Here is an 11,052-nt window from a genome sequence, read left to right as displayed (position 1 = left end):
CATCCGCAATGATTAGCTCCTTGCCCGGTGTGTAAACCAATTCGAAATCATACCTGCGGAGTTGAAGGAGAATGCGCTGAAGCCTGGGCGTCGTGTCATTCAAGTCCTTGTGAATGATATGGACTAGGGGTCTGTGTTCAGTCTCTACTGTGAAAGTTGGTAGACCATAGACGTAATCATGGAACTTTACAATACCGGTGAGGAGGCCCAGGCACTCTTTCTCTATCTGAGCATACCTCTGCTCAGTGGGAGTCATGGCCCTGGACGCATCGGCCACCGGAGCCCAGGACGAGGAGTCATCCTTCTGGAGGAGCACTGCACCAAAGCCGTTCTGGCTGGCGTCTGTGGAGATTTTTGTCTCCCGCTCTGGGTCAAAAAACGCTAGTACCGCAGCAGCGGTGAGCTTTACCTTTAACTCGAGCCACTCTTCTTGATGTGTGGGTAGCCACTGAAAGGCAGTGGACTTCTTCACCAGATGCCTGAGAGCCGGGTGTGTGATGCGAGGTTGGGATTGAACTTTCCCAAGAAGTTAACCATACCCAGGAAGCGGAGTACCGCCTTTTTGTCTTCTGGGGTCTTCATGGTGTTTGATGGCCTTGACTTTGTCCGAGTCCGGTTGCACGCCCTGCTGGGATATTTGATCACCCAAAAACTTGATTGATGACATGCCAAAGGAGCATTTGGCCTTGTTCAACTTGAGGCTGTTGGCATGTATGCATCTAAAGAATTGTTGGAGACGAGATATGTGTTCCTCTGGGGTTGTGGACCATATAATGACATCATCAACATAAACCCGCACACCCTCAATGCTCTCCAGCATCTGTTCCATGATCCTGTGAAAGATTTCAGAGGCTGAAACAATGCCAAACGGCATGCGCTTGTAACAGTGCCTTCCGAAAGGTGTATTAAACGTGCAGAGCTTCCTGCTGGACTCATCCAGTTGTATCTGCCAGAAGCCACGCGATGCATCTAGCTTCGTGAAGAATTTGGCATGTGCCAGCTCACTGGTTAGCTCCTTCCGCTTCGGGATTAGGTAGTGTCCCCGCATTATGTTTCGGTTAAGATCTTTGGGATCTATACATATGCACAGTTCTCCAGAGGGCTTCTTCACATAGACCATCGAGCTGACCCAGTCAGTCGGTTCCGTCACTTTAGAGATTATACCCTGGTCTTGGAGCTCCTGCAGCTGCGCCTTTAAACGGTCCTTCAGAGGAGCCAGCACCCCGCGTGTTGCATGGATCACAGGCGTGTCATCAGGCCTGAGTAAGATTTTGTACTGGTACGGCAGCGTGCCCATCCCACTGAACACATCCGGGTATGTGACAGGATTTTGTCAATGTCAGCCTGAAGATTCATATTGGCAGAGGACATGGCATGTACGCGCTGGACGAGATTGAGTTGCTTGCATGCATGGGCACCAAACAGGGAAGAATTGTCAGGCTTGACTATTTCGCATCGCAGTGTGGCTTTGATGGCCTTGTTGGAGACATGCAGGTGACAAGACCCTAACGCAGTAATGGCATTGCCATTCTAATCAAGCAGCTGGCAAGCCGGCGGAAGAATTTTTGGCTGCCTTTGGATGCGAGCAAGATCTGCTTGAGATATGAGATTGGCTGAAGCACCAGTGTCCAGCTTGAACCGGATGCTGCATTGGTTGACTTGTATGAAAGCACGCCATTCGTCCGCAGAATCCACATTGAGGATGGGTAGGCGTGTTGCTGAATTTGAGGAGGCCTTGTCATATGTGGTAATGATGCCCACATGACATGGGGACTCTAGGCAGTCGTCCTCTGGATCCGTGGTGTTACCAGGTTCTGAATCCAGCAGCCCTTGCTGCACACTTCAAACACGTTTGCGTTGGAACTGGGATCGCTGGCCCACGATCGGAGGTGCAGACCAGCACAAGGCTGCATAATGGCCAGGCTTCCCACAATTTAAACATCACCTGCCTCTTGCAGGACATTGCCGCTTTCAGTGGGCGGTGCCGCAGTTCTGGCACGTCATGACGTTGACGTCGTAACGCTCTGTGCGTCGTCGCACATGCGCAGTGCGATCAGCCGCTGCTCGCACCTGCGCAGTGTGGTCTTTGGCCTCTTCGTTCTCCCGTCTGTGGTGTGCATGCGTGGGACCTCGGGAAAAGCGTGCAAAATGGCCGCCTTCATCGATGCTAAGGTGCCGCATTCGGGCGATGGCCTGTACACTCTCTGCCTCGTGGGAGGCAAGTTGGTCCTGTTCTGCCGATTTAAATTGGGAGTTGTGACTTTTCGGCTGTTCATGCACGTTCCACGTCTCGATGGCTACTGGCAGGGTCATGTTTTTTATTTTAGGAGCTGCTCCCGCAGGGCGTCGGAGTGGACCCCAAACATGATCTGATTCCTGATGAGGGAATCAGCGGTGTCACCGTAGTTGCAGGATTGCGCTAATGTGCGGAGATGAGCTAGAAAGGATTGGAAAGGCTCATCCTTACCCTGAAAGTGTTGCTGGAAGACATAGCGCTCAAAGCTCTCAATCGTTTCGACTTCATAGTGACTGTCGAATTTGGCTAACACGGTCTGGACCTTGGGGCTGGATTATCCGTAATCGGCGCGATGTCTGCCGACCGGCGCCAAAAACGGCGCAAATCAGTCTGGCATCGCGCCACCCCAAAGGTGCGGAATCCTCCGCATCTTGACCGGCCCAGCCCTAACCTTGAGGGGCTAGGCCCGCGCTGGACTGATTTCCGCCCCGCCAGCTGGCGGGAAAGGCCTTTGGTGCCCCGCCAGCTGCCGCGGAAATTACTTTGCCGGGCGGCGCATGCGCGGGAGCATCAGCGGCCACTCACGGCATCCCTCGCATGCGCAGTGGAGGGGGTCTCTTCCGCCTCCGCCATGGTGGAGACCGTGGCGAAGGCGGAAGGAAAAGAGTGCCCCCATGGCACAGGCCCGCCCGCGGATCGGTGGGCCCCGATTGCGGGCCAGGCCACCGTGGGGGCACCCCCCGGAGCCAGATCGCCCCGCGCCCCCCCCCAGGACCCTGGAGCCTGCCCGCATCACCTTGTCCCGCTGTTAAGAAAGGTGGTTTAATCCACGCCGGCGGGACAGGCATTCTAGCAGTGGGACTTCGGCCCATCCGGGCCGGAGAATCGTCGGGGGGGGGTCCGCCAACCGACGCGGCTCGATTCCCGCCCCCGCCGAATCTCTGGTGGCGGAGAATTTGGCAACCGGCAGGGGCGGGATTCACGCAAGCCCCCGGCGATTCTCCGACACGGTGGGGGGCCTGGTCCCCCGCAGTCGATAGGAGCAGCGTGACTTTTCTGGTTTTGGACGCTTCCTCGAGGCCCGAGGCCTCAATGTATTGACTGAATTTCTGCTTGAAGACCCACTAGTTGGCGCCGAGATTTCCGGAGATCCGGAGCTGTAGAGGGGCCTGGATCTTCTCCATGCCGCTGGAAGGCACTTGCTGGTTGTCACTGAATTATTCAAGGTAAATTACTTAGATGAAGTAGACTCCTGGTATCATGTCGTGTTATTCACCCTGGGGTAACACGGACTGCAACAGAATGCAGATGAACTGTAAAGCATACAATTTATTGTTTCAATACGATTTATTGAACGTCTGTAACAATGCACACAGCTGGCTGTGGGTTGACACTCTACTACTCTATGTGTACTAACGCTAACGTACTAGACCAGGCTAGCTCAGATCCACGTGTAGAAGGTGCTGACTGATATATACAGCCTGACTGTCACTACAGTTGTCACCAGTGGAAAGAGGTGGAGTGCAGATGCCTCGTGTGTTTTATCGTTGGAAGCCCCCCTCTGGTGTTCTGTCTGGTGATTGGTTGTGTTCTGTCCTGTATGTTGATTGGCTAACCTGGGTGTCTGTCACTGCCTGTCTTTACCTCATGATGTGCATGGGTGCATATTATGACACTTTTCCCCTTAGTTGAGGGGGCATAGATTTAAGGTCATGGACAGGAGATTTGTGGAAAATCTTTTTAACCCAGAGGGTTAACTGATTACTGATGTGTTGGGTAAGCTGGGTCTGCGAGGACTATGTTTACTGTAGCAGAGAGAGAGAGAGACAGGCTTCCAACACTTGAAGAAATGCAACTCTATTTTATTAAACTCTTAACTATTAAACATGCTTGAACTGTGGGTTGACACTATGCTGAGTTGACTGGAGACCTGAGGCTAACCTGACCAGACTAGCTTACGACAACATGGTGGATGTTCTACTTGTTGCTCACATGCTCTGACTGTCTCAGAGGCTGCATCCCAAGAGAGCGGGAAAACTAGTGCCCCCTGGTTATATAGTGGCCGTGTCCTGTCTGGTGATTGGCTGTTGTGTTCTGTATGTTCATTGGTCATCCTTTGTGTCACTCACTGTCTGTCTGTGCACCATCATATACTTGTGTGTATATTATGACAATTACTGCCTGAAAGGGTGGTGGAGGCAGGAACCCTGACAACATTTGAGAAGCATTTAGATGAGCATTTGAAGCGCCATAGCATACAGGGCTGAAAAATGGGATTAGAATAGATAGGTGCTGGATGGCCGGTACGGACACGATAGGCTGAAGGACCAATTTCTTTGCTGTAAAACTCTAACATAACTCTGAATAGAACCGATATGAATATATGTATAAATATACAATATGAGTATCTGTTAACATCAGCTGGATAGAGGCATAATAGGAACCTACCTATAGACTGTGACATTCTGAGTCAACCTGTAGCTGTCCATCCCATCAGGTCACGAGCACGCACTTCAGACGAGAAGGACCTCAAAAGAAAAGCATCTGCAGTTTGATTCAAGTACACCAGCCCAAAGAGGAAAGGAAGATGTTTTCCAGGCCCAAGCATGACTTAATCCAAAAGAATTACACCAGAATATGGGTGTGCAATATTAAATGAACTGTGCGAGAAATAAGACAGAACTAGGTTGCTGGAGATTGTGAAGAGAATCAGGAAGCTGCAGATGCAATTGAAAGACAGAGGTAGAAAATACCATGATTTGTTTTTGAAGCTGTGCCATCAGCAGATCTGTCCAAGGGTTACTGAGAAAACAGGGGCGAAATTCTCCGGTAACGGCGCGATGTCCGCCGACCGGCGCCCAAAACGGCGCAAATCAGTCGGGCATCGCGCCGCCCCAAAGGTGCGGAATCCTCCGCATCTTGAGGGGCTGAGCCCCAACCTTAAGGGGCTAGGCCCGCGCCGGACTAATTTCCGCCCCGCCAGCTAGCGGAAAAGGCCTTTGGTGCCCCGCCAGCTGGCGCGGAAATGACATCTCCGGGCGGCGCATGCGCGGGAGCAGTAGCATCCCCGTGCATGCGCTGTGGAGGGAGTCTCTTCTACCTCCGCCATGGTGGAGACCGTGGCGAAGGCGGAAGGAAAAGAGTGCCCCCACGGCACAGGCCCGCCCGCGGATCGGTGGGCCTCGATCGCGGGCCAGGCCACCGTGGGGGCACCCCCTGGGGCCAGATCGCCCCGCGCGCCCCCCAGGACCCCGGAGCCCGCCCGCGCCGCCTTGTCCCACCGGTAAGGTAGGTGGTTTCATCTACGCCGGTGGGACAGGCATTCTAGCAGCGGGACTTCGGCCCATCCGGGCCGGAGAATCGCGGGGGGGGGGGGGTCCGCCAATCGGCGTGGCGCGATTCCCGCCCCCGCCGAATATCCGGTGCCGGAGAATTCGGCAACCGGCTGGAGCGGGATTCACGCCAGCCCCCGGCGATTCTCCGACCCGGCAGGGGGTCGGAGAATCTCCCCCCAGATGGTTCCAACTGCTTGTCAGATTGTTTCTGCATTTTTCTGAAATAGTTAAGAGTTCTCAGATTGTAAACAATTGTCCTTAATCAACAAATCCAATGCCCATAGCTAATACTTGGAGCTGGTATTCCAGTCCTTATGTCCAGGTAGTTGATAATCAATGAGTTACATGCATGTGCACACTGTAAGTGAGTTTAAAAAAAAGGCATTTATTAATTATTTACAAGGACAGTCCCCTCCAATAGTTATGGCATAGTTACCCAGTTCAGCAAACCACTCAGTAAAAGCTATACTTACCTGATGAATTTTAATCATGTGCGTTGTAGCTCTGAGTGTCTGACCCTAAATGATGATATTATTGTGTGCAGTGTATCTTTTGCTCAGGTGACATAGTTTCTTTTTTCTTGTGCATTCTCTTTGTGTTCTGTCGCCAGCAACTGAATTCTTCTTCATCGCTGTTCAATTTGGTGTCAAAAGCTTTTTATGTTCTTGGGTCGTCCGTTCCCTGTTTAGCTGTGCGGATTATTTTATTTTTTTTAGCTTTCCATTTGTCCCTGTTCATTCAGATGACAATATTTTAGAGAACAATAGGTTTCTGATCCTGGCGTTGCCTTTATTATTTAATATAGTGGTGATTTCTCTGGGGAGTTTTCTTATCTCACTGTGCCATAAGATATTCTGTCATTCTACATTGGGTCATTTAGATTAGTCCTTAGAAAATGACTGTAACGTGGAGGGTTATTTTTAAGCCGTAGACAGAGAAATATGAGGATTTTATTTTTCTGCAATCTCCGCTGCAGTTAAGGAGAGAAAATCTTTGCTCTCCTGCTTACAGCCTGCCAGCTCATATCATGACATTAAATTCCTTCCCAAGCAGACCACTCTATGCCAAATCTAAAATACCTCAACTTTCATATTTGCCGATTTCCACAATGCTCTGTCATTTTTGAGCATTTAGATGCACATTTAATCAATCTGTATTGGAAGTAAATTCTCAGATGTGAAGCGTCATCTCTTCGAGTGCTTTTTTGGATAATTAGTTTCAGATTGCAGTGCCTATTGTTCGAGAAGGAAATGTGGCAGAATCCCCAAAACAACGAGTTGAATGGCCAATAGTTCTTTGTTGTGTCTTGGTGGTATTGTTTTCAGGTAAAATGTTGGCCAGCTGATTTAGATGTGCCCTCCTCAATGCACTCCTTAAAGTACAGGAATCTCGGAGCTTATTGAATATCAAATCCGAATGACTCTACCTCTAACAGTGCAGCAATCTCCCTAAGTTGGGATAGGAACCAAATCTACATCTAAAGCCATACTTCTACATAGAATACAATAGTGCACAGAACTGGAGTTGTGAAATAACACTTCCGCCAGTCTGACCATTCTGGAGGAGACCATCAGTACTTGGTAGGACGCGTGTCGAGGTTCATGGTCGTCTGTTGCAATCTCTCCAATATAACAACCCTTTCCAGCTGTATGTCACCAAACTAAGTAGCAGAATTGTGGAAAAAGAGAGAGCACTTGGAACATCACTAGGAATGGAAGAGGCAGCCAAGGCAGCTCTTTTAATGTCGGCTGTCCATGAAAGACTTATCTGACTGTGAAACAAATAAACACAAGCACATTTTCCCATCCACCAACACTTGACCTTTCTACTGTTCCTGACTGCTGCAATGTCTACTTGGACAAAATGCAATCTGACAAAATAAATATTCAAAATAAACTTTATAAATTAACCCATTATTGCACAAAATATCAACTAATCATCCTTGTTCATTCCCTTACTGTCTGTCTTTGGTTTACCTTTGCCTATCTTAGTGGTTGTGTTCAGCACTGTCATAGTGACTGAAGCATGGCTGGTGGAATGCTGCTGAAGTTCTGTGGAGGAAGTTGTAGATGGCATTGGAGAATAATCTCACTAATGCAAAGCTTTGGATTGTGCAATTGCTGCCAATAGGTGGCAGCATCTGGGCCAGCTGGCTGACAGATAATAGAAAGGACAGATTGTCAGCAATGCAGGGCAGATGTTTTTTTTTAAATATATTTTATTCCAAATGTAAACATCAACAACAAAACCACATTCCAACAAAACAGAGTTAACAGTTTGTACATTTTTCCCCTTTTAATCACTTTCCCCAATCCACCAACCCCGCTCCCCCACCCCGCGACGAACAGCTCCTCAAATATCATCATGGACGGACTCCACCATACCTCAAAGCCCTCTTTTAAGCCCTTAAGGTCAGCGTAATCTTTTACAACTGGAGAAGCTCGTACAGATCCTGCAGCCAGGTTGCAACCTCCAGTGGCGTATCTGACCTCAAATTTAAACATCGCCAGGCAATCAGTGAGGCGAAGGCCGCTACATCGGCCCCCTTCCTTTCCATCAGCTCCAGCACCTCTGAAACCCCAAAGATCGCCAGTATGGGGTCTGGCTGTGCACCACTTTAAACTGAATCAAGCTCATTCTGGAACAGGAGGATGTTAGTTCACTCGCCGCATCCCCTCACACCAGAGACCCCATGCTATCTCCTTCCCCAATGCCCCTACCCACTTCCGCTCAATCCTTTTCACCAGCGCCTTACCCTGCTCTCCCAACCATCCATACATGTCCATGATCCTGCCCTCCCCCACCTCATCTGGGAGCAGCAATTTCTCCAACAGCGTGTACTCCGGCAGTTGGAGGAACATTGGCAACTCCTTTCGGGCAAAGTCCTGCATCTGCCAGTATCTAAACTCACTGCCCCTTGATAACTCAAACCTCTCCCACAACTTATCCAACCCTATGCATTGTGGCCCACTCATGCATTACCCGGGTCCCCAGATACCTAAACCACTCCCTTGCCACCTTAAATGGTAGTGCCCCGGGTTTGCCTCCCGCCCTGTCCTGTTCACACTTCACTTCACTCTTCCATATGTTTAACTTAAAGTAGGAAAAAGCCCAAATTGCTCCAACAATTCCATAATCCTGCTCATACTTATCAACAGGTCCAATACAAACAACATCAGTGATTTGCGGTGCTCCTTAACACCCCCCCCCCCCTTTGAAGGGCTCGATCTCCAACGTAAATAACAATGGTGACAATGAGTGCCCCTGCCTCGTCTTGCTATGCAACCCAAAAAAAAACTAATCTTGTTCATTTGAACACTAGTCATATAACAATGGAACCCAAGCCAGAAATTTTGATCCAATCCCAAACCTTCCCAGAACTTCAAACAGGTATCTCCACTCTACTCAGTCAAATGCCTTCTCCGCTTCCATGGACACAATCACCCCTGGCTCTTGTCCCCCTGACGGAGTCATGATTACAGTCAGCAACCTCCTAATGTTACTAGAGAACTGCCTCCCCTTCACAAAGCCCGTTTGGTCCTCAAAAACCACCACCGGGACGCACTCCTCCAACCTAGATGCCAACACTTTCACCAGGACTTTCACGTCTGTGTTTAGCAATGCAATGGGTCTGTAGGACCTACACTACAGTGGGCCCTTCCCCTTTTTTAAGATCCCCAAAATCAACACTTGCGCTAACATAGCCAGTAACTCCCCCTTTTCCACTGCCTCCCCAAACATATCCACCAGTTGGGGGGCCAACACCATTGCAGACAGCTTGTAAAACTCCGCCGGAAAGCTGTCCAGTCCCGGGTCCTTCCCCGACTGCATTCTACTAATAAACTCCATCACCTCCCTTATCCCAAGTGGCTCCTCCAATGCTTGCCTCTTCCCCTGCTCTAACTTTGGGAGCTCCAACCCATCCAGAACACGCCCCACATCCTCCGCCTCCCCCACTGGCTCAGCACTATACAATCCCTCGTGGAAAGCCTTGAATACCTCATTTATCCTCTCCGACTCCAACACCAACTCCCCCTCCTCGGCCCTCACCTGCAAAATTTCCCTGGATGTTGCCTGACGTGTAACTGGTGGGCCAACATACAAATTGCCTTCTCCCCATACTCATACTACACCCCCCTTTGCCCTCCGCAGCTACCCTACCTCCTTCCCCATTGTCAACCGGTCAAACTGCCCCTGCAACTTCTTCCTCTCTGCCAACAGCTCTTTCGTGGGGGAATCAGCTCAATTATCTCATCCAATAACAGCCAGTGCTCTTCACTCCTCACCCTATCCCTGTGGGCCTTGAATGAAATAATTCTGCCTTGGACCACTGTCTTCAAGGCCTCCCAAAATGTAGGTGCTGACAAATCACCATTCTGCTTGAGCTACACATAGTTCTTAATCGCCAATCTCACCTTCCGACAAAACTCCTTATTAGCCAAAAGTGCCTCCACCACAATCTCTGCACCTGTCCCGAACAAAGACTCACATCTAACCAGTGTGGCACATGGTCTGAGATCACAATTCTTGCATATTTCGCCCCTACCATCTTCATCAGCACATCTTGGCTGGAATGCACCTATGCATGTGCGAGAAGAAGGAATACTCCCTTTCTTCCTGGTTCCTAAACCTCCACTGATCCACCATCCCCATCCTTTCCATGAACCTTCCCAGCACTTTCACCATTCTTGACCTTCCCATCGACTTTGGGCTCGACCTATCCAACCTCAGCTCCATTACACAATTGAAATCCCGCCCCCCCCATGATCAACTGGTGAGAGTCGAGTTCTGGAATCGCTTCCAGTAACCTCTTTACAAAACCAACATACTCGCAATTAGGTGCATACACGTTTACCAACACCACTGGCATCCCCTCCAACACCCCACTCACTATCACATACCTCCCCCCCCGGGTCCCGCAACTTCCCGGCCCCCGTAAACTCCGTTTTCTTGCTCAACAAAATGGCCACCCCCTTGGCTTCGAATCAAACCCTGAATGAAACACTTTTCCCACCCATCCCTTCCTCAGCCTCATCTGATCTTTTACCCGGAGATGTGTCTCCTTCAAGAAAATCACCTCTGCTCTCAAGGTCTTCAGATGTGTGAACACCTGCGACTTCTTGACCAGCCCATACAGCCCACAGACATTTCATGTCATGGTTCACACCGAGGCTTACGCCTCCACTCCCCTCTATTGTCCACCATCATCACCCTTAGGCTCCACCTCACCCATTCCCACTCTAAACCGGGTCCATCCAAGATGGCCCCTTGCCCATGATCACACTCATCCTCCATACCTGCCATGTCACATTCCCCCTCCCTCACACCCCAACCATCCCCTTCATGTCCCCATTCCCTCATTTCCACGCAGCCCCCACACTGGCCAACCATTGCAGCCCCCCAGTGCACTCCCATTCCCCAGCATTGCTCGCTAGCGTGGCACCCTCCAACACTCCCCAATCCCTTCCCCCACACAACCCA

Source organism: Scyliorhinus torazame, chromosome 8 (assembly GCF_047496885.1).
Source record: "Scyliorhinus torazame isolate Kashiwa2021f chromosome 8, sScyTor2.1, whole genome shotgun sequence".
Taxonomy (NCBI): Eukaryota; Metazoa; Chordata; class Chondrichthyes; order Carcharhiniformes; family Scyliorhinidae; genus Scyliorhinus; species Scyliorhinus torazame.
Note: the sequence above shows the minus strand (reverse complement) of the source record.